Source organism: Armigeres subalbatus, chromosome 3 (genome assembly GCF_024139115.2).
Source record: "Armigeres subalbatus isolate Guangzhou_Male chromosome 3, GZ_Asu_2, whole genome shotgun sequence".
NCBI lineage: Eukaryota > Metazoa > Arthropoda > Insecta > Diptera > Culicidae > Armigeres > Armigeres subalbatus.
Window position 1 is genome coordinate 354,490,103 of NC_085141.1, and position 23,892 is coordinate 354,513,994.

A 23,892-nucleotide genomic window follows, 5' to 3' on the forward strand; every position below is an offset into this window, starting at 1 on the left:
AATATTAAACCTTGAAAAAGCCAACCTTGTTGCTTGTATTCCTTTATTTGTAATCCTTGGAAAGAAATGTGCAAAAAAAATTGCTAAATATTGACATGTCTGACTTGTAGTTCCGCATAGTATTTCCGGACTTTATCTTTTCAAAACTAACTTTATTAAAGACGAATATGATTTGGTTCAGATGGATACAGATTTGCAATACAGATTTTTTGACTTGAGATACAGATATAAAGATTTTCTGGGGCAAAAATACAGATTTAAATGTGGCAACCCTGCAAACAAGCGCAGGTTTTTTCCACACTCGGGCAACCCCAATCCGAAGTCCAACCGAGCTCGACCCGAATGGTTGTATAAGCGGAAAAAACACAAATATTGTTGCTTCGTCTCGCTCGCACAGCCGTCCAAACTCGCAACCCCACAAACCAAACCCGGCCAGCTTTGATGATCACTATCCGCCGACCGACTCGGCGGACAGACGAACCTTCGAACGAACGAATGGATGGAGTCGAAGGCATAGACTCATTCACCTCGTTCGACATATTTTGCTCGCCTCGCGCGTCCCTGCCCGTCCCCTCGCTGGGCCATGCCCAGGGGCGTACTAACACAGGCAGAGTCCAGAAAACGGGCAATACCGAACGTGAGTGTTGTTTTTGTTTTGACGCGCGTTTTCCTTTCCTTTTTCCCATTCATGATGGCAATGACGATTAATGATGGGTGTGTGTATAGATGGTTGGTTATACATAAGTAAAGTGGTCTGCCAACTCCGGGGACGGAGTTGGAATTCCCCACCCCGCATCCTATAGAGGAAAACAGAAATTAGATTGCTCTATGTTTTGAATTGGGACTTCGTAGTCATCACCCTACATGGCGTAAGAGACGCTTACAGAAAGTCAATAAAGTCGTTCCCCCCAGTTCACTGTGCCACCAAAGTACTCTTTAATGGGTAAAAAAATACCCATTATGAAGTTAAATAGTTCAACTCATTAAAAGAGTAAACAGTGTTTACTCATTAATGGGTAATCCACTCGAACTTCAAGTCACAGAGTGATTTTTACCCATTAGCTGGAAAAAGTTTGACCGGAAAATGGGTAAAAAACATACTTTATTGTTTTAATAATGCATTCCCGAAAATTTGAAAACAAATATCAAGTTATTAAACGATAGACACGTTGAGCATTAAAATAATCGAACATGATAATATTTATTCAATTATGAACGTACATATATTTACATAATGTTTATAAACAAATAATAAGTTGTTCTTCCACCGGTGACGCGAAACTTGCCATTTCCAGACGTACACACTTAAATCATTTCACAGATTTCCGTGAATTTTGCTTCATTTCACCGAAATCTCAACAGCAGATTTGTTCGGTAATTATTTCACCGATTTTTTGGTAATTTTTCTTTTGTTCAGCTGTCAAAACCACCGAAAATCTGTAAAATTATTTACCGAACAGTTCTGCTGTTGAGATTTCGGCGAAATTTCACAGAAATCTGCGATTTATTTTAAGTGTGTATTCTTTTAGTATGAACTACGTATATGCATGATCCGGCCGATTCCGTCGATGGAAATAACTGGTTCTCATAAACTTGATCATGAGATCTACACTGTTCTCGGGCAAATCGGACCATTTATGCTACAAACGAGGTTCCATCTGGTGGGCGGTGGCGGCATTCTGCGCCGAACTGCGGAGCACCACGACTAGCTGCTTCAGGGCCATCAGTCAATACCAGAATCGAATGCATATTCCGTATTACCGTCAACCGTTTCGTCCTCCCGATACCAAGCTCACTACGACTCCTCTTCAGCGGTTGCATCCGGGACCAATGTTGGGAAAAAATTGCCGTTCCTTACTGTCGACTACCGCCTTCAGCTTCTTAATCTACGGAACATCACCAGCAGCTGCAGTTGCATCAGCAATCAATTCCAGAATCGGAGGTTTCAGTGCGAGGCAACTTTGTTGGTGGCTTATAACTTTTTCGATCGCCTGGCTGAAATAGGCATAATTTATTGGATATTTATTAGGAATAACCGTAACAAATGCATAAATTCTCACCTCTTCCGCCATCAGCATCTTTGAATGTTTCTTTATCAATTCCAACTTGGTTTTCACTCTTTAATGAGTAAACGCGAGGAACTTGAAAGTGGGCACAAAATACACATTACCTGGAAAAAAATAATTACCCATTATTTTGACAGTTCCATATGTCGAAAAATAATGCGTGTTTTTTACTCTTTAAAGAGTATTGTTAGGTTTACAGTGTTGGCTGTTTCCTTTGCCGTCGCCATTGAAATGTAAACAACCGATTCCGATAAGCTGGTAGTGGCGTACTTTCTAACAAATCTTCCATCGAAGAAGATCAAAAACTAGAGCGCCTAGCTTACTAACTCCGTTCAATGAATTCAAACCACAGGCTACTTTCTGGGCAAATTTCTCCGAAATTTCGAGCTTCGACCGTCACGATGTGAATGAAAAGCCAATCGATTGCGGAGAATTAGAGGGTCTACGTTCGGTACTTTCTCCCTCTATTGCTGCATCCATACATTGCTTGCCCCTTTGCTTCTTTAGCCGCTATTCGCTGGAAATCCAACTCAAACGAATCGTGGGAACGTTCGGGGCGAAACCTGTGGGAACATGACCAACCAAGTCTGCTCGCAAAGGATTGTGGTCGGCCGTCGTCGAGATGAAGCGACAGTAACGACTTGCCAAACAACAAAAAAAAAACAAGGATGCTCTCGTCGATCATGATGATGATCATCATCCTTTCATGGTGGGAATGCAGTTTTACGACGACACAGGAAAGCGAAGAATATCTGTACGGTAAGGTTGCGGAAAGAAGAAGCACGCAGCGGCGCGGTCCATACTCTGCTCTCATGCAAGAACACCGTATTGTGAAGGTTGACGACGCTACAACTGGAAGAATGTTAGTTCCCGTCGTTCCTGTTCGTAATTAATGCCGATTTGCAATAAAAAAAAATCCGGTACAATGCAGAACTCGTTGGATGCGGAATGTATCGATGCAAACAAATACACACACCAAAGGTGACGGAGCGATAAAGTGAGTTTTGGACTTGGCGACGCGGTAAGTATTTGTTATCATTACGCTTTAGGTGGAGATATTGCAGGTTTGCCACATTTAGAAGACGTAATTGATAAAAAAAAAACGTTGATTTCACTGAGGTCACTCAACAGACCAAGGTTATGGTATTACCTGTCGGTTCCGTACGAGATTGAAAGATAACGAAACTGATACGAAGTCCAAAACGTCAAACTCTAAGGAACCGGAGCGTTTATGGAAGATATCAAGCTTAAGGGAGATCATCTATTTGACGATGGTTCCCTCGCATGAAGCAAACCCGTGTTCCTATAGGGTGGACTTGGTGATCGGAATCGAAACGTTTTCCGATTTTTTTCTAAACCGGTCTAAGGATAAGCCTACTCAACCATTCGTCAATGCTGGATGAATTGATTTTTTGGAAGAGTGGTTTTTGGAGATTTATTCAAAGCGATAGAATCTGCACATTACTTGCCAGGCTTCCACGGCAGAGAATGTGGAATCTGTAATCTCTTGGATTTAATCTAGCGAAGAGGTTGGTTTGGTCAAAGCTGATTCCCCTCGCAGAAATTTGCCATCCAGCGTCTCCAGGTTACAGAGCGCAGGCTGTCGAGGTATGCCAATAATTTCAAAAGTTATCACGACTTCATGGCGGCATATGAATCGATGCAGATGATAGCCCAGCCCAGGAGCTTCGACAACGGCAACGAGTAGGACCAGTTGATTTCTTCCTGGCTTAGGCCGATTTGGCCTCACTGCATTAGCAAAGATAACCATGGGATCAAGAAGGCGACTATTCCAGCCGGGTCGAGGGCAGCCCTAAGGGTGATCCAACAGTCATGAATAAAGCTAAACCAACAAACAAAGAAATGGAAGTGAACCCCTTTGCAATGAACGGTTTGGACGCATCGGGTGCGAGAGAGATGGAGCTGAAGGTAGCTGAGTAGCAAAGTAGTCATCGTGGAAAGCGATAACGGTGCGCAAGCAGCAGCACAATATGTGGAGATAGGGTCCAATGGCGTCCTGCCGAGCTTTACCGTTGTTATGGTGCAACTCGATGACATCAAGGATTTCACCAATGGACGGGGCAATATGTCAAGAGACCTGAAACTGACCCTGCTTAAGCTTCGCAATTTGGCGCTGCAGGAGATTTGCAGGACAGGACAGAAAGTGTGGAAAAGCAGGCTACCTTCTACCAAAGCTGTGGAACCACCAACGAGCTAGAAACCGGCTTCATAGTGCTGGGCAAGATGCGCCAACATGTGATTGTGCATTGTGCAAGCTGAGGATAAAAGGCCGTTTCTTCAACTATAGCATCATCAACGTGCACTGCCCACACGAAGGGAGACCCGACGAGGAGAAAGAAGCGTTCTACGCACAGCTGGAGCAGACATACGATGGATGCCCACTGCGGGACGTCAAAATCGTCATCGGCGACATGAAGACACCAGTAGGAAGGAAGGAAATGTATAGACTGGTGATTGGACCGGATAGTCTGCACACCGTATCGAATGATAACGGCCAACGATGCATAAACTTTGCAGTCTCCCGCGGAATGGCAGTCCGAAGCACCTTTTTCCCCCGCAAAAATATCCACAAGGCCGCATGGAGATCACCTAACCAAGAAACGGAAAATCATATCGACCACGTTCTAATTGACGGTAAATTCTTCTCCGACTTCACGAACGTCCGCACTTACCGCAGTGCGCATATTGAATCCAACCACTACCTCGTCGCAGTATGCCTGCGCTCAAAACTCTCGACGGTGTACAACACGCGTCGAAGTCGAACGCCGCGGCTTAATATTGGGCGGCTACGAGACGGTAGACTAGCCCAAAGATACGGGCAGCAGCTGGAAGTGGCACTCCCAACGGAAGAACAGCTAGGCGCAGCGTCTCTTGAAGTAGCGTCTGGAGAAATATTCGATCCGCCATTGGAAGCACCGCAACCGTGCACTTGGCACGGTGCCCCCGGATCAGAAAAACGACTGGTATGACGGCGAATGTGAGCAGTTAGTGGAAGAGAAGAATGCAGCATGGGCGAGATTGCTGCAACAGCGCACGAGGACGAACGAGGCACGACATAAACGGGCGCGGAGCAGACAAAACTCGATTTTCGGAGTAAAAAGCGCCAGCAGGAAGATCGAGACCGTGAAGAGACGGAACAACTGTACCGCGCTAATAACACACGAAAGTTCTATGAGAAGTTAAACCGTTCACGTAACCGGTTTCATAACCGGTTCACATAACCCGACGATAGATCGGGTGATGTGCGTAGTTTGAGTTTCAGAGGCATTCTCGAGTCTCTTTGAAATGAGCAGAGGGTTACGGCAAGGTGATGGTCTTTCGTGTCTGCTATGCAACATCGCTTTGGAAGGGGTAATACGAAGAGCAGGGATTAACACGAGTGGTACAATTTTCAATAAGTCCGTCCAGCTATTTGGCTTCGCCGACGACATAGATATTATGGCACGAAACTTTGAGAAGATGGGGGAAGCCTACATCAGACTGAAGAGGGAAGCTAAGTGGACTAGTAATCAACACGTCGAAGACGAAGTACATGATAGTAAGAGGTTCAAGAGAAGACAATGTGAGCCAGTATCCCACCCATAAAGTCAGCACGTCTGGTGGCCCTAAAACAATCAGAAACAAATTACCTATCGATCAGTATAATCTATGCTGGACATGTCCCTAGGAAAACTGTATTTTCCGGTAATCCGAGGGACCGGACCAGTCTTATCCTAAGACAGCACGATAACGGACAAAATTCTGAATCGAATGAGTCCAAAATGGTTGATAACGGTTAAACATTGTCTGAGATATAAGCATTTTAGTTTCGTGGGTACCCGGTTACCCTGCCGACCATTTAAAGGGTAAAGAAATGTCGGAACCCCTTCCTTCACCCCTCCTTAATCAAAATTTTAGTTAACCCGTATAATCTATTTTGGCCGTCATTATTGTGGATGTGACAGAGTTTTCAACCTCCTACTATGGAAATTCATTTAGTAGTTATCGCGAATTGAATTTCAAAAAGGTACCCGGGTACCCAGGCGGCCACACAAGGGTTAAGACCCAAAAAGTAAAGTCGTCTTCAGTGTCTCGTACTGAAGTAGAGTCAAATACGGGAAACTGAAGACGATCTTATGAGTACATATATTTAAATTCGTGTGTAACTTGACTCATCATGCCTCAGTTTAGCTCCACCAGTGATCATTTGTACAACCGTTTTTGAATGATAATGATTGCAATTTTTATTTGGAAGGTGAGTTTACCGGAGGTAATTTCTCACATTTGGAATCAATTGATAATTATTCATAATCAATACTATATTATCTTATCATACCGTGATACGTGAAACGTGCCAAGGACAGTGGCCAGTGAACGTTGGGTATTGTGTTTTTGGCAGAAAATGGGGTTCGAAATATTGATAGATACACGTACTTCGACGCCATTATTATGATTGTCATGGCACACTACAGTGTCGCAATTATCTCAACTCGAGTCACATAGGGGAACTGTTTCCATTCCCATCTCACTGGACATATGGTCGGGGTTCAGCCAAAACGCACCAAGCGCCGACCAAAAATTACTTATTTTTCTGCTCTGCTCGTTTAGTAGATTTATTTAGTGGTGTTGAAACGAAGAGCGACTGTTTGATATCTACATTTTTTTTCTATAATTGGCTCAACTAGGAGTAAAATAAATTGTTAAAAAATATTAAATATTGTGCGAGATAAATTAGAGACTTATTAAAATTATCAATCATAAACCTACGGCTTGCAAACAGTATAAATCATTAGTTTTCTGTGCGATGAGCCGGGAATCGGGTCTATAGGCTCAAGTAGTGATTTACCCTATGTTGAATTCGAATTGCTGCTTAAAAATTACTCAATTATGACAGTAATGGGTTGCGCCACGGCTTTTTTGTTGATTAAAAAATAGAAGTATAATCCAAACTGCTTGATTTATTGAAAAACAAAAAAAAAATAGTGTCCAACTAGGAACTTTGCTCCGTCGAATGAAATTAGTTGCACTCGAATCGGTGAAGTCATTCTATATGAAACGCATCTAACAAAAAAAAAGCATGGGCTACACACATCCATACATACAGTTTTTTAAGCTGAGTCGATTGATATATCACCATGTGTCTCCAAGCCTCCTATCAAAATTTGATTTTTGGAGTGAAATTATGGCCTTCTGGTACAACTTTGTATAAATAATATTAATATATATAATATAAACATTGATAATAAACTTGCTCCGAATGGTTGAGCCGTCCCAACCGCGTTCTTCGCTCGGAATAAACACGATCCGACCATCAATCATCGCAATTTCCAGAATTATTTCAGCGCAATAAATTATTTAGAGCACCCTCCTCAGTTATATACATAAATAAGTTAACATACATTCGATGCGAATACATTCCGACCGAACGGACAGAAATTCAAGCTGCTCCCTCACGACGCAGCTTACGGACTGTGCCAGCGACAACAACAAGTTGGTTCGTTGCTGTTATCTGCGGCCGGGATACGATATCCTTTTTGACCTTCAAACTCCGACCGACCTCGAGGAGGAGGAAATGGAAAGCGCCGTCGCCGACAGAACGCTCCACTTACGCTTTACTTCACTCCCGAGTAGATAAATCTGTGAAAGAAAATAAAGCTCGGCATCGATGTTTTAAAATATTTTCCCTGATTTTCTGTGTAAAGTAAGCTTTATTTCTGAATTTCCCTGAGCTAATCAATATGGCAAGGAAAGTTAATTTGTAAACTTCAGTTTCATGTTTGATACCTGTGTGGTATATGATACATAATTGGTGGATAACTGTGAGCGTGTTTACTCTTTCGTCAGTTGACAGATGAATGCTCAAGCATTCATCTTACGCACATCCATCGCAGCATGCCTCGACTATCCGCGTCCTTCTCCATCGACCAGTCACCAAAGACGGACACGCCTCGCAGACGACTGCTTCTGCCGGACCAAACCGCACATTTGGCGATCCTGCCATTTAATTGAAAAATATGGTAAGTGATATTGATTTTTTCCCTTTTTATTGCTTTGGCTTGTGATGCCAAAAACAAGTGCGTTTGGAAAACCACTTGCACCGGTTTCGACTTGCAAAGTCGAAGATGCTCTGGAAGAGCATCGGATTGCTTTGGCTTGTGGTGCCAAAAACAAGTGTGTCTGGAAGACCACTTGCACCGGTTTCGACTTGCAAAGTCGAAGATGCTCTGGAAGAGCATCGGATTGCTTTGGCTTATGGTGCCAAAAACAAGTGCGTCTGGGAGACCACTTGCAGCGGTTTCGACTTGCAAAGTCGAAGATGCTCTGGAAGAGCATCGGATTGCTTTGGCTTGTGGTGCCAAAAACAAGTGCGTCTGGAAGACCACTTGCACCGGTTTCGACTTGCAAAGTCGAAGATGCTCTGGAAGAGCATCGGATTGCTTTGGCTTGTGGTACCAAAAACAAGTGCGTCTGGAAGACCACTTGCACCGGTTTCGACTTGCAAAGTCGAAGATGCTTTGGAAAAGCATCGGATTGCTTTGGCTTGTGGTGCCAAAAACAAGTGCGTCTGGAAGACCACTTGCAGCGGTTTCGACTTGCAAAGTCGAAGATGCTTTGGAAGAGCATCGGATTGCTTTGGCTTGTGGTGCCAAAAAAAAAATAAGTGCGTCATAGATTTCTGAAAGTGCAAGAAAAGTGTGTTTGGAACGAGATACTTGTGTAGATTCTGATTGAGAAACGGATGAAGATGAAGCAAAATGTAGAAATGAAGTTCTTGCATTAATTAATTTAATCAGTATTCTAATAGAGCTAGAGCATATATTTGGGTTACTATTCAAAAAGAGTGTGTCACACCAAAATGAGTGGTATGCTTTTGACAAGGTCTGTTCAGCTACTTGGTTTCGTCGACCGCATTGATATCATGGCATGGCATGAAGATGAAGGAAGTTTAAAGGGAAAAAGGGATGCTAAGCGAATCGGAGAAAGTAATCAATTCCTCATAAGCGAAGTTGGGTATCAGAAGGTATTCCTGTCAGGCTATTGCAGTTTGGCTTACCCCTTCAAAGCCGCAATTACATCTTTAAGTTAGCTGTTATCATATAACCATTTACGTATATCATCGACATGTTTTTGGCAACGAAATAAGTTTCTACTTCAATCAATGAATTAAATTAGTTATAGAAAACATGAACCTCATTTTTATCGGTTCAGCATAGTTGGCTTTTCGGCTCTAATCAAACGTTGCTCAAGGTTTGTATCTTTGGTTTTTGAGCCTGTCAAAGTTTTTTTTTTCTCCGATGGTGATAAACTCGTGCTGGTTAATGAATTTGTACGCTTGGGTTCACTGGTGACAAGCTAAAAACGTACCAGCGAGAAATATCCGTATATGTATTGTAACATAAAATTGTCTTTACTTTCGACACAGAGAATAGACATGGATGCTCGAACAAAATTTCGTTAAAAACGTGTGTAAAGATTTAAATCGCACCTCAGCGCCGCCAACGCTGCCCGACATAAAAACTCAATTCCACTAAGTGATGGCGTTAGCATATACTTTATAAACAATGTAGTGCTGCCACCTAGGAGCGAGCCTAGGAGCAATTCGGAATGAACACTAGTACTAAAAAGTAAAACACGGCAAATTTTAATCATATTTATCAGCACACTAGCACCGCGCAACGGGGGCATAACGACATACTTTAAAATGACCAGTACAAACTTTTACACAAGCACGCGAATGAAGATGAACGTCTGTTCTCTGTGCTTTGGACTTCGTAAGACTCTTTAATCGAACAGAGTAGACCGTCGTATCAAACTGTGTTCCTACGAAACGCTTGGATTAGAATATATTCACCTTTTAGCGTGCGTTCCTGAGAAGCGATTGCATGCTTGCTTAGGTTGTGAAGCACGATCGATGGTTTTTGTTGTACAACACACACTCAAACAAGCTTGAGTGTGATGCGGAAAAGATAGAGGAAACATTTTTCATAGAATTATTCAAAGTTAATGAAGAGAATAGGTTTTGCCGATTTTTCCTTGAGAAGTAAAATGTTATCTGGTAGAACTAGAGATTGCATGTGTTTCTGATTTGAAATGTTGATAACAAAACAATGACAGGTTATAAACATTTTATATTTGAGACCAAGTTTGAGACACATGATCTTGGCGACCTCAACAAATTGATTTTTTGATTATGAAGTGAATACATACACCTAATATGAGACTAACATACATATACTAAATATATTACGATTAAAAGATCAGTGTAATAGAAAAGTGATTCACCTCGAAATAAATCCGGTCTATGTAAACAAGATTGTGGAAATTTTTTTATTTCCTTGAATTCGACTAGGAACATGTTGAAATAAAACGGATTTGATGAGAATATTATACATAAAAGCCACAAATCAGCCATATTGGAAACCATTTGTTTTTCTAGAGCACGATCTGAGAAAACCATAATGCGCATAGGGGTGAAACTTTGGTAGATCGTTTTCTTACTCGTGCTAAGCAATCGACTAAAATCTTCGTCCACAAACATTATTATGTTAGATTTGGACATTTGTAAATACGAGTAGAAAAAGTTTTACATAAACCCTCCAAAAAAAATAGTTTAAACGTAAAATCTATCCTGTGTGTAAGAATAAGAATTCCATCTGTGAAAATGCATGTAAAAATCCCATGCCTTGGGATTTTCTTTTAAATTTTTTTTTCGGAGCAGAAGGGGAATGTGTGGTATATGATACATAATTGGTGGATAACTGTGAGCGTGTTTACTCTTTCGTCAGTTGACAGATGAATGCTCAAGCATTCATCTTACGCACATCCATCGCAGCATGCCTCGACTATCCGCGTCCTTCTCCATCGACCAATCACCAAAGACGGACACGCCTCGCAGACGACTGCTTCTGCCGGACCAAACCGCACAATACCATGGGACACAAGTTGCGACAAATTGTGCTGGAATGGGTATTCTGTGCGATTTAGATATCAACAAAACTTCTTCGACCAATCAATCTTAAGAAAAGTAGTGATGAATCTTTCATAACAGATTCCCAGAATATCAAAAGCCTGTTTACGCTTTCGATAAGGCCAACATGGCAGCAAAGACAAGCTTTTCTCGTCTCCACTTGGGGGACGCTCTTTTTCCTCAATATTGACAAGCAGCGCCGGCACCATCTGCACAAAAACAACAACATCTCCTTTTTCCATAAACTCGATGGGAAAATAAATAAGAAGACGAACCACAGTTGCAACATTGTACGTGTAGGAAAAATCTCAAGTGGGTGCTGAAGAGGAGCACATTCGGAGTCATCAGACATCGAAAGCGAAGAAGTTCCTCATCCCACGCACCTACCCACACTGACGCACTCGCAGTTGCTTATATACTTCATCTCACAGCCCTTCCCCACATAACCAGAGGTTTTTGCTCCTTCTGGTGGTGTGGTGGGTGAAGGTAAACATTAAGCTACCGCCCAACCAGACGCCCGATAATACGGCATCCTTATATGCCTACATTGTTATTCGGCTGGCAGCTCCATTCAAATATAGAGCAATATGGCAGGGAAGTGGGCCTGATTAACCAGCAGGATGAAAAGGCTTTTCCACGATTTAAGATTCAGCAAGTGGAACGTGCTTACCGCTTCATTCACTATTTTGAGAGAAAATATGGAGACGCATTGTCGTTTATTATTCACGGAATATTTTTAGAGCTCTGTCCAGATGTTGAAAATCCTAGCTGAAACAAAACGCTATTTTTTCAATACATTGGAACGAATGCAAAAAATAGTTTAACAAGCGTTCTATAACATTCCCCCAAGTCCTGTTCCTCTTCAAACAACCTTGAACTGCTGCTTGTTTGGTAAGCGTGCTTTTACCGACATGCTGTTAAAAACAAATTTTCTAATATTAGCTAATTTATTAGCACGCTGTCTAAATCATCGAAGGTATATCAAAAACACCATCGTTTTTTGTTTTAACATTTCCTACTTTGTGTCTATTCATTTTTATTAATATGCACAAATTACGCTAATTAACAAAGGTTACGCGTGATTTTCTTTTCAATTGAAACACCTAGATCGCTTTCTGATACAAATCCATGTATGAATGATGGTTCAAACCCGGTTGGAGTTTTCGTTAGAAAATATCGGAATACCAAATACCTATGTCATGGCTTCTAGATGAAATTTATTTTTGCTTCAACATTGAAAAGTGAAAATTTACAGCATACAGGACCAAGATGAGTACACAGCTAGGTGTTTCAATCTGCCTAATTTATGGACAAGAAGAAGGCTGGGGTGCAAAATTCATTTTCAGTGCAAAATATATGGGGTAAAATTTCCAATAGTCGTGGGTGTTCCTATAGTTGCGGTAGTGCTATTTTTACAAAATACACGTCTCAAACGCAGCAACCCATCTAGTCTACCAATTTGTTGACATGTCAATAGACGAAATAACAGAAAACAGTTATGGATTTCCCGTAAAATCGGTAAAGTATCATTTAAATACCTTATATTTTTCTCAGCCTTGCACCAACAGTTGCGGTAGTGTTCCCATAGTTGCGAGTCCCATATGAAAACAATGAGATTCGCAACTACAGGAACCCGAATTAAAAATTACCGCAACTATTGGAACACTGCACCAATAATTGGAGGTACCATTTTAGGAAACAATGATGGGTGTTGCTGCAGTTAGCTCAGTTTTTCGATGAAATATAAGGTTATTCGAAACGAAACGAAAGGTTATTCGTATGCACACTCGAGGTAAGTGGAATGAAGTATGGACTTGGTGTGAACCAACAAATAGTGATAGAACGTGCTTAGTTCCTCCACTATTGGGTCTTATACCCTAGCAAACTCGCTGGCTACTGAAATCCTAGATGGCTGAATCGTGAATTTGGCAGATTGGAACATCTAGTGGTGTATTCATCTTGTACAGGGCTACAGATGCTGTGTTGGAAATTCGGCTCGCAGTATTGCCATTGTTTACTAAAAATCAGCCTAGAAGTTAGATTGCCAGAGATGATTAAAATTTTCATTTCGTAATACTGAAGGTCCGACCGACATGTGCCCTTGAATTTGCGAGGTTGAGAACAGTCGACTGACGGCCATGGTATTTTTTGTAAAATTATCTATCACTGAGAATGATTTCTAATTAGGCGCTTCCACACTTTGTTTATGGAATGAACTAATAATATGCCGATACATAACCGAAACGGAAACATATTTTACTTAAAATCATCAGCTGCCGAGATCTTGGCTAGCACTGTTGAAGATTCGGTACAGTTTAAGAAATCCTCAGCACAGCTTCTGCCGAGATTATTCGGAAACATTGCAACAGATAGAAACAGATGGGCTCTCGAAAATCCCAGTGTTTTACAATTTAAGGGTTTTATGAAATCGAAGACACATTTATAGCTCGTTCGCGTTCTGTATGCTCGTAGGCCGTAAAATTTCCAGTTCTAGATATCGATAAAAATCAGGAGAAGATTGGACGTTTGGAAACCAATCAAAAACCTTAAATTCTTCTCAGTACTAGAAGTTGAAGTAGCACTAGTATGAAAACTCATATGTGAATACTGAGCTACTGAACGAGCTCGAGATTCCCAAATTGGACGCATAGTCAAATCACTCGCAAACCATTTCACAAGCTAATACTTCAGTAGGCTCTAGGTTGCGAAGGCCGACGGAGGTCCTTCGTAGCTTAGTTGGTTAAAGCACCAGTCTAACGTACTGTAGGGTCATGGGTTCGAGTCCCATCGAAGGGAAAGTGGTTACCTCCAATACATTTTCCAAATCAATATCTTCCACATAACGTACATATTCACATATGAGTTTTCATAACATTGTAAATTAACGTCCAAGTCGGGTGGTTTAATCCCCGGAAATAGGCAATTACCTTTGATTGAACTAGCACTAGTAGTTGATATTGAAGAGATCATCGACTTATGAAAATATAGAGATGTGGAAAAGAAAATTCTCGCTTAACTTTTCAAAAGGTCCTAAGTAACATTTTTTTCATGAATTTATTTGAATAGCGCAATCAACAGAACAACATGAAAGCTTTTGATTGTGCAATTCAAATTAATTCATGAAAAAAATGTTACTTAGGACCTTTTGAAAAGTTAAGCGAGAATTCTTGAAAAGCTGTTTGAAATGCCAGATCCAAGTAACCCAGATTATGTTTAATATGGCATTATTTGCTTCCATGAGTCGATATCGAGTCATAGAACATCGACTTATGGAGGTTTGAATGTAGCAAAAAGTGAGAAATAAAAGACAGAATTATCGTCTTCGAACAGAGGTCGTATTGACTTTTTTTGTATCAGGTGCAGCTTAATTCCTGGTATACCGGGTAGCCTCACGTATGTCTTGGGCGATCGCATTGATAGCGGTTATGTCTCCAATTCCACCACAATATCGCTCTTTTTCTGCCATCCACACCCCATCGCCGTTGTGTTTGACGGGGTTCTCCCATAGATTGGACCAAAACTGCGTGACTTCTCCAATCCCCGGAAGGCCCTCGCCAAAGTCGGCTTTGTCGTTTCGGATGTGGTTGTAGAGCTCCCTTTCGTTGATGTTGAACATTCGATTTTGCTCCTTCCTCTTCGAACATTCTCCATATCGTCGCAGTCGTTTAGCAAGAGCACTCAACCGCTGTACATGGCTGTCGAGGATCTCAGTTATGTTCGCCTCGGTGAGATCACGGAGTTCTGTGGGTTTCACATTTTCAGCAAAATTCCGAACTAGCCTGGTTGATCGATTCCCCTGCTTGTACTGTGTTAATCGACCAACCTTTGACCTCAGTGTGGCGATGCGGGTCTTCAGACGTCGTATCCACGCGGGTTTTCGTGCTTTGGGGTATGCGCGTCCATCACTCTCACCTTGTGGGCGCGTTCGCAATCCCAACGTTCTTACAATAGCCACTGCAGCCGAATATTCGATAAATTGCAGCTCCTCAAGGTTCTCCACGGTTCCCAAGTACTGTGGCAAAATATCCTGGTTAAGAATGTTTACTGTACTCGTCAACCGATAGGAGTACTGCAACTTGGGTATCCTGTGTCGGGACATGGGGTCTGTCCCACGGAACTGTGTAACTGCTGTGCCCATATGATTAGCTAGTTCGTCCTTCAATTGCTGTCGTTGCAATTCCACTGTTGGTCCTAGAGCGGCGGGTGCAATCGAATCGCGACGGTTACTTGCGATTGATGCATCCAACCCAACAGAACTTCTTCTCGACGTATCGCTCGATCTTGCCTCCTCCTCCTCTCCTAGTTCCCTCTGCACTTCCCGCTTGATGTACTCTACGTCTTCTGGAGTCAGCATATTATGTGGTTGGTACGTCATCACGTCACGTCACGTCACCACGTGCCGTCCGCCATCTGCCAACCCAGCGAAGATGGTACGCAGCACTTTCCTTTCAAAAACTCCAAGTGGGCGTTGGCCTCCACGAGCATCGTCCAGGTCTCATGTCCGTAGAGGACTAATGAGCGTGTTGTAGATTGTCAGTTTGGTACGGCGGCGAACTGTCTTGCGGAGTCCAAAGTACGTACGATTTCCAGCCACTATGCGTCTCCGAATTTCTCTGCTGGTATCATTTTCGGCTGTCACCAGTGAGCCCAAGTAAACAAATTCTTCTACCACCTCGATTTCGTCACCACCGATGCAAACTCGCGATGGGTGGCTCACTAGAGTGGCCCAAACTTATAATGAAAAAGTGAAAAGTCTGGAATTTCAAACCTTGCACCCTTAAATGACAGTTTGGGGGTCCCAGAAGCTCATTGCTAGAAAATACTCTTGACTCCTCAGGGAACCTATTCCGGAATTGGCAATCCGGGCTTGAGTCAATTTCAAGAAGTTTGACACCCATATTGTTGGGGTTCCAATGAGAAATGTTTTTAGCCAACACCAGCCCCCGGGGAACCTGTTCCAGAATGAAGTTTGATACCCATATTGTTGATGTTCCATTGAACAATGTTTATGGCCACGTATAATCTGTTTAGATGTTAACTAAATAAATGAATGAAATGAATAGCTATGCCGAAATCTACATTCAGTATCATTTATGCAGGACATGTTCCTGGAAATCCGGATTTCCAGATTGACGCCACAATGCACGGTTCGAGGCCGCATCTCCCCATCCTCGGATACGCCCCACGCTCGCCAAGTCGTTCTGCACCTGGTCTGCCCATCTCGCTTGCTGCGCTCCACGCCGTCTCGTACCTGCCGGATCGGAAGCGAACACCATCTTTGCAGGGTTGCTGTCCGGCATAGCTAATCACCAATATAGGTATCAAACTTCTTGAAAATTCATCATTAGATTGATTTTTATTGATTTGGGTCCATCAGAAGTGCAGACTTTCGATTGACAATTCCAGAACAGATTCCTCGAGCGGTTATACGTGGCCATAAACATTGTTCAATGGAACATCAACAATATGGGTATCAAACTTCATTCTGGAACAGGTTCCCCGGGGGCTGGTGTTGGCTAAAAACATTTCTCATTGGAACCCCAACAATATGGGTGTCAAACTTCTTGAAATTGACTCAAGCCCGGATTGCCAATTCCGGAATAGGTTCCCTGAGGAGTCAAGAGCAATGAGCTTCTGGGACCCCCAAACTGTCATTTAAGGGTGCAAGGTTTGAAATTCCAGACTTTTCACTTTTTCATTATAAGTTTGGGCCACTCTAGTGAGCCACCCATCGCGAGTTTGCATCGGTGGTGACGAAGTCGGGGTGGTAGAAGAATTTGTTTACTTGGGCTCACTGGTGACAGCCGAAAATGATACCAGCAGAGAAATTCGGAGACGCATAGTGGCTGGAAATCGTACGTACTTTGGACTCCGCAAGACAGTTCGCCGCCGTACCAAACTGACAATCTACAACACGCTCATTAGTCCTCTACGGACATGAGACCTGGACGATGCTCGTGGAGGCCAACGCCCACTTGGAGTTTTTGAAAGGAAAGTGCTGCGTACCATCTAAGCTGGGTTTGCAGATGGCGGACGGTACGTGGTGACGTGACGTGACGTGACGTGATGACGTACCAACCACATAATATGCTGACTCCAGAAGACGTGGAGTACATCAAGCGGGAAGTGCAGAGGGAACTAGGAGAGGAGGAGAAGGCAAGATCGAGCGATACGTCGAGAAGGAGTTCTGTTGGGTTGGATGCATTAATCGCTAGTAACCGTCGCGATTCGATTGCACCCGCCGCTCTAGGACCAACAGTGGAATTGCAACGACAGCAATTGAAGGACGAACTAGCTAATCATATGGGCACAGCAGTTACACAGTTCCGTGGGACAGACCCCATGTCCCGACACCGGATACCCAAGTTGCAGTACTCCTATCGGTTGACGAGTACAGTAAGCATTCTTAACCAGGATATTTTGCCACAGTACTTGCAAATATACTCTATTACCAATATAGTCCACTCTGGCTGATTTGAAGAGACAATGCAGTAGCGCCGCGGTGTCACAAAAGGCAAGCAATGTAGTGTAGAGACATTCCGAGGGGCGCTTAAACGTATAATTCAATATGCAACATACCATTTCAAAATGATATGCTAGAAATCATCCCATGACCCCATTTTGATATCTGAGTTTAAAAATAAAATTAAAAAAAATGTAAATCAAATTTTCAAAAATTGTAAAATTAGTGTAATTTTCGCAATTAACGCACCCCTTGGCTATCGTTTTTAGGCGTTAGTTGCCTTTTGTGACGCAAGATGGTGTTAATGTGCTGTCTCTTGCCTAATATATGGGGATTTACGAAGTGGACTATATTGTTAATATACTATATTTGGTACTTGGGAACCGTGAAGAACCTTGAAGAGCTGCAATTTATCGAGTATTCGGCTGCAGTGGCTGTTGTAAGAACGTTGGGATTGCGAACGCGCCCACAAGGTGAGAGTGATGGACGCGCATGCCCCAAAGCACGAAAAACCCGGGTGGATGCGACGCCACACTGCGGTCAAAGGTTGGTCGATTAACACAGTACAAGCAGGGGAATCGATCAACCAGGTTAGTTCGGAATTTTGCTGAAATTGTGAAACCCACAGAACTCCGTGATCTCACCGAGGCGAACATAACTGAGATCCTCGACAGCCATGTACAGCGGTTGAGTGCTCTTGCTAAACGACTGCGACGATATGGAGAATGTTCGAAGAGGAAGGAGCAAAATCGAATGTTAAACATCAACGAAAGGGAGCTCTACAACCACATCCGAAACGACAAAGCCGACTTTGGCGAGGGCCTTCCGGAGATTGGAGAAGTCACGCAGTTTTGGTCCAATCTATGGTAGAACCCCGTCATACACAACGGCGATGGGGTGGGGATGGCAGAAAAAGAGCGATATTGTGGTGGAATTGGAGACATAACCGCTATCAATGTGATCACCCAAGACATACGTGAGGCTACCCGGTATACCAGGAATTAAGCTGCACCTGATACAAAAAAAGTCCATACGATCTTTGTTCGAAGACGATAATTCTGTCTTTTATTTCTCACTTTTTGCTACATTCAAACCTCCATAAGTCGATGTTCTATGACTCGACTCATGGAAGTAAATAATGCCATATTAAACAAAATCTGGGTTACTTGGATCTGGCATTTCAAACAGCTTTTCAAGAATTTTCTTTTCCTCATCTCTATATTTTCATAAGTCGATGATCCCTTCAATATCAACTACTAGTGCTAGTTCAATCAAAGGTAATTGCCTATTTAACTAAATAAATGAATGAAATGAATAGCTATGCCGAAATCTACAATCAGTATCATTTATGCAGGACATGTTCCTGGAAATCCGGATTTTCCAGGAATCGAATTGACCGGATCGGTGCATCCTGATAACATCTTGATAGAAGAGAAAATTATGAATCACATAAGCCCAAAATTGTTTAAATCGATTTTAAATTTCCAGAGATATAAGCATTTTAGTTTCGTGGGTACCAGGGTACCCTGCCGGCCTGTTAAGGGTGTTTTTGCTGGCTATACAACGGTTAATACGTATCTATAAAGCAATAATCAAGTGGTGGAATTAAGCGAGATAGTACTAACTCGTCTTATGACAAGTCAAGACATTCCACTAAAAAGTTCGAAGAATAAGGCTTGTTCGCAACAAAATCTGGACACATAACTTTAAGAATAAAAATAAACTGCTGTTGGTTTAATTCGGTACGTTTTTCACTTCAAATGGCTTCATTCCTTATCGATGCTTCGATGTATGCACGAAACTTGGTAACATTTGAATTTTCTAAGAAATAATTCGTGCCGAATGATCTGGCATCCTCAGCTCATAAAATCCGTTTTTGTTCCACTCTCTGACGTTTTAGATATTGTCGAACAAGCATCGACAAATTTTAAAACGCTTTGAGCAGTGTTCACATGAAAACAAAATGTTTTTAGTCATTTTCTGGATCGAGAGACCCGAATTTCAATTGCGACTGCACACAATTCTTTCCGAACCTGCAATTCTTTCGACGCTATTATTCACTACGTACTTGTACCACTCATAAGAAATATATTTTCAGAAAGTACAGACATAGATTCATCAATCTACGAAATATTTCACTCGTTGATGAGCTATTTCAAAAGTTATACGTTTAAAGGTGTCCAGATTTTGTTGCGTACAAGCCTTACTAATTCGCATTTTTTTTCAAACAACATCACCAATAAGATATTTCGTATTCAACGTTAGCAAATCTTCATTGTAAAATTCGACTAAAGTAAAATCAGCGTGGTCATATGTTGATCAATTCCGCTTCGAATTACAATGCTTACTGCTCACGCCAAGTTATCATTGAGCCAGTTACATCAAAAGTATTGCAATTGGTGCTTTTCTGGTGCCATCAATGTGTGTGATATCCTAGGCCAGAATTTAAGAATGTTTAATAGCTGATAATCCAACACCACCGCTTTTATTTATAACGTACTTACCGTTTAAATAGGAATGTCCTGTAACAGAAGAAAGAAAAAAATGTTAGTTACACTAAATAATATCAATAATAGCAATGGCATTTTTTTACTACATTCATCATTATTAGTAATTTTTGTAGAGAAAAATTGTGAACCAAAGTTAGTATACTTATATAAATGATTTTTGTTGTTGATGAAAATGGTTACCGTCGTCGGGGGTTACAATGGGTCAAATGGGGGTGAGTTTGGGTCTCTGCTTCAACTACTTAGAATGCTTGTAGAATAGACTGAATGCATCTGAGGGCAAGAAGACTAAAATATAAGAGACCTTTTTGAACGATTTTGCTCTACGACATTCAGACTGCCGGTGAGAATAATGACCCATTCTCACCACCAGACCCATTGTCACCCCCGATGGCGGTACCTAACACCTAGAAAATGTTGTACGCGCTTGTGAAGTGAGCAGTGAGATGTTCGAAGTGAATAGTGAAAAGTGACAATTAAGAAGTAAGAAATTAGATCATCGAAGTAAGTACTGAGAAATGGAAATGAGTAGTGAGTAATAAGAAATGAGTAGTGAGATGTAGCAATGAGACGTGAGGAATGAGTAGTGAGAAGTGTGATGCGGTAGTGGCGAAGTGATGAGTAGGGAACGATAGTGAGGAAAACAAAAGGTAGACGTAAAAAGAGAGAGATAATAATGACTAAAATAAAAACTCTCAGTAAAAAATAGAAAGTTTTCATAAAAAAAAGGAAATTGCCAATGAAGAAATCATGATCAATCAAATCAAACAATTAAGATATTTCCACAAAACAAAAACAAATTAGCACTTTAAAAAGCAAAAATTGCAATTATAAAATATTTTCATTGAAGAAATCAAAATTCCCATAAATAAATCAATATAAGCGCAATAAACAATTAGCTACAAAATTTTCTACAAAATAATTTTTTTTTTCAACAAAACTGAAAAACTATCCACAAAAAAATTATAATACAATACAAAAATATGAATTTTACCATAAAAAATATAAAAAGCAATAAATTTTTTTCCATAGATGACCCCTCCTTCTACAGCGTTTATTGTACATGGAAAATTTGATTGATTATTTTGTGGAAAGTTTTTAATTTTTCATGAATAAACGAATATTTTGTGAAAATGTTTGTAATTGTTCATCGCTACTATTAAGGTCTGAGGGAAGGGTTTTCCGTTAAAAAAGCACGTGGTAGCACTCTCTGAGAGAGAAAATTGCCCAATTCAGCCCGCCAGAATGACGCTGTCAGTGTCGCCAAAATTACTTCATCATTATGCAGTTTACAATTGCTTGAGAATTTGCCGTAAACGGAGAACAAAAGGAATTGGCAACAATGGGAAAGAAATTTATCACTCATGCAGTGGTTCGGCGAGAGAACAGCAGCAGCGCCGACCAATCACGCAATGAGGAAATCAAAATAAACAAACTCCAGCTGGTTTTGGAAAATGAAAACATGAGCCGTATCTAGAACATTAGAAAATATCGTGGGAGGATTTCTGTACAAGGTTTCCACACAAGCTATGAAAAGTATTTGGGTGATAACAGTGGTGCTGGCCTAAGTAAGACAAATAAGACAAATAAGACAAATAAGACAGATAAGACAAATAAGACAAATAAGACAAATAAGACAAATAAGACAAATAAGTCAAATAAGACAAATAAGACAAATAAGACAAATAAGACAAATAAGACAGATAAGACAAATAAGACAAATAAGACAAATAAGTCAAATAAGACAAATAAGACAAATAAGACAAATAAGACAAATAAGACAAATAAGACAAATAAGACAAATAAGACAAATAAGACGGAAGCTCCTCCAGAAATTCCTTCGGAAGTTCCTCCAGGAATTCCTTCGAAAGTTCTTCCAGGAATTCCTTCGAAAGTTCCTCCAGGAATTCCTACGGATGTTCCTCCATGAATTTCTGCGGAAGTTCCTCCGGAAATTCCTCCGGAGGTTCCTACAGGAATCCCTCCGGGAATTCCTCTGGAAGTTCTTGGGAATTCCTTAGGAATTTCCTTCAGGAACTCCTTCGAAAGTTCCTCCAGGAATTCCTTCGGAAGTTCCTCAAGGAATTCCTTCGGAAGTTCCTCCATGAATTCCCTCGGAAGTTCCTCCAGGAATTCCTTCGAAAGTTCCACCAGGAGTTTCTTCGGAAGTTCCTCCAGGAATTCCTTCGTAAGTTCCTCCAGGAATTCCTTCGTAAGTTCCTCCAGGAATTCCTTCGGAAGTTCCTCCAGAAATTCCTACGGAAGTTCCTCCAGGAATTCCTCTGGGAATTTTTCTGGAAGTTCTTGTGGAAGTTCCTCCGGGAATTCCTCTGGAAGTTCCTCCGGTAATTCCTCTGGAAGATCCTCGGAAGTTCCTCCAAGAGTTCCTTCGGAAGTTCGTCCAGGAATTCCTCCGGAAGTTCCTCCAGGAATTCCTTCGGAAGTTCCTTCAGGAATTTCTTCAGACGTTCCTCCAGGAATTCCTTCGAAAGTTCCTCCAAGAGTTCCTTCAGAAGTTCTTCCAGGAGTTCCTTCGGAAGTTCTTCCAGGAGTTCCTTTGGAAGTTTCTCCAGGAGTTCCTTCGGGAATTCCTCCAGGAATTCTTTCGAGAATTCCTCCATAAGTTCCTTCGGGAATTCTTCCGGAAGTTCCTTCGGGAATTCCTCCGGAAGTTCCTTCGGGAATTCTGCCGGAAGATCTTTCGGGAATTCCTCCGAAAGATCCTTCGGGAATGCCTCGGGAAGTTCCTTCGGGAATGCCTCCGGAATGTTCCCCATGAAATTCCTCGGGAAAATCGTCCGGGAATTTCTCCAAAAGTTTCTCTGAAAACTCCCAGAGGAACTCCCGAAGAAACTTCCAGAGGAATTCCCGGAGGAATTTCCAGAGGAATTCCCAGAGAAATTTCCAGAGGAATTCCTGGAGGAACTACCAGAGGAATTCCCGGAGGAACTTCCGGAGGAATTCCCGGAGGAACTTCCGAAGGAATTCCCGGAGGAACTTCCGGAGGAATTCCCGGAGGAACTTCCGGAGGAACTTCCAGAGGAACTTCCGGAGGAACTTCCAGAGGAACTTCCGGAGGAACTTCCGGAGGAACTTCCGGAGGAACTTCTGGAGGAACTTCCGGAGGAACTTCCGGAGGAACTTCTGGAGGAACTTCCGGAGGAATTCCCGGAGGAACTTTCGGAGGAATTCCCGGAGGAACTTCCGGAGGAATTCCCGGAGGAACTTCGGGAGGAATTCCCGAAGGAACTTCCGGAGGAATTCCCGAAGGAACTTCCGGAGGAATTCCCGAAGGAACTTCCGGAGGAATTCCCGAAGGAACTTCCGGAGGAATTCCCGAAGGAACTTCCGGAGGAATTACTGAAGTAACTTCCGGAGGAATTTCCGGAGGAATTCCCGAAGGAACTTCCGGAGGAATTCTCGAAGGAACTTCCGGAGGAATTCCCGAAGGAACTTCCGGAGGAATTCCCGAAGGAACTTCCGGAGGAATTCCCGAAGGAACTTCCGGAGGAATTTCTGATGGAACTTCCGGAGGAATTTGCGAAGGATCTTCCGGAGGAATTCATGAAGGAACTTCCGGAGGAATTCCCGGAGGAACTTCCGGAGGAATTCGAAGGAACTTCCGGAGGAATTCGAAGGAACTTCGGAGGAATTCCCGAAGGAACTTCCGGAGGAATTGAAGGAACTTCCGGAGGAATTGAAGGAACTTCCGGAGGAATTCGAAGGAACTTCCGGAGGAATTTGAAGGAACTTCGGAGGAATTCGAAGGAACTTCCGGAGGATTCCTGAAGGAACTTCCGGAGGAATTCGAAGGAACTTCCGGAGGAATTCTGAAGGAACTTCCGGAGGAATTCCCGAAGGAACTTCCGGAGGAATTCCCGAAGGAAC

The 23,892-nt window shown here is 42.2% G+C and overlaps 1 protein-coding gene, 1 long non-coding RNA gene and 1 other non-coding gene across 3 annotated transcripts in view; 1 reads left to right on the forward strand and 2 right to left on the reverse strand.

Annotated features, from left to right (window-relative positions):
• LOC134226108 (xaa-Pro dipeptidase) overlaps positions 1 to 23,892 on the reverse strand; it is a 445,683-nt gene that overhangs the window by 286,390 nt on the left and 135,401 nt on the right. The window contains exon 2 of the mRNA XM_062706662.1: positions 20,002 to 20,019. The gene's annotated coding sequence lies outside the window, so the exon portion shown is untranslated. The remainder of the gene's footprint in view (positions 1 to 20,001; positions 20,020 to 23,892) is intronic.
• Positions 1,177 to 3,397, reverse strand: LOC134223250 (uncharacterized). Its single transcript, XR_009982495.1, has 3 exons — positions 2,238 to 3,397; positions 2,061 to 2,170; positions 1,177 to 1,995 (listed from the first exon to the last, which is right to left on the reverse strand). It is a non-coding gene; the product is annotated as an uncharacterized LOC134223250 (long non-coding RNA).
• Trnav-aac (transfer RNA valine (anticodon AAC)) lies at positions 13,756 to 13,831 on the forward strand. Its single transcript has one exon. It is a non-coding gene; the product is annotated as a tRNA-Val (tRNA).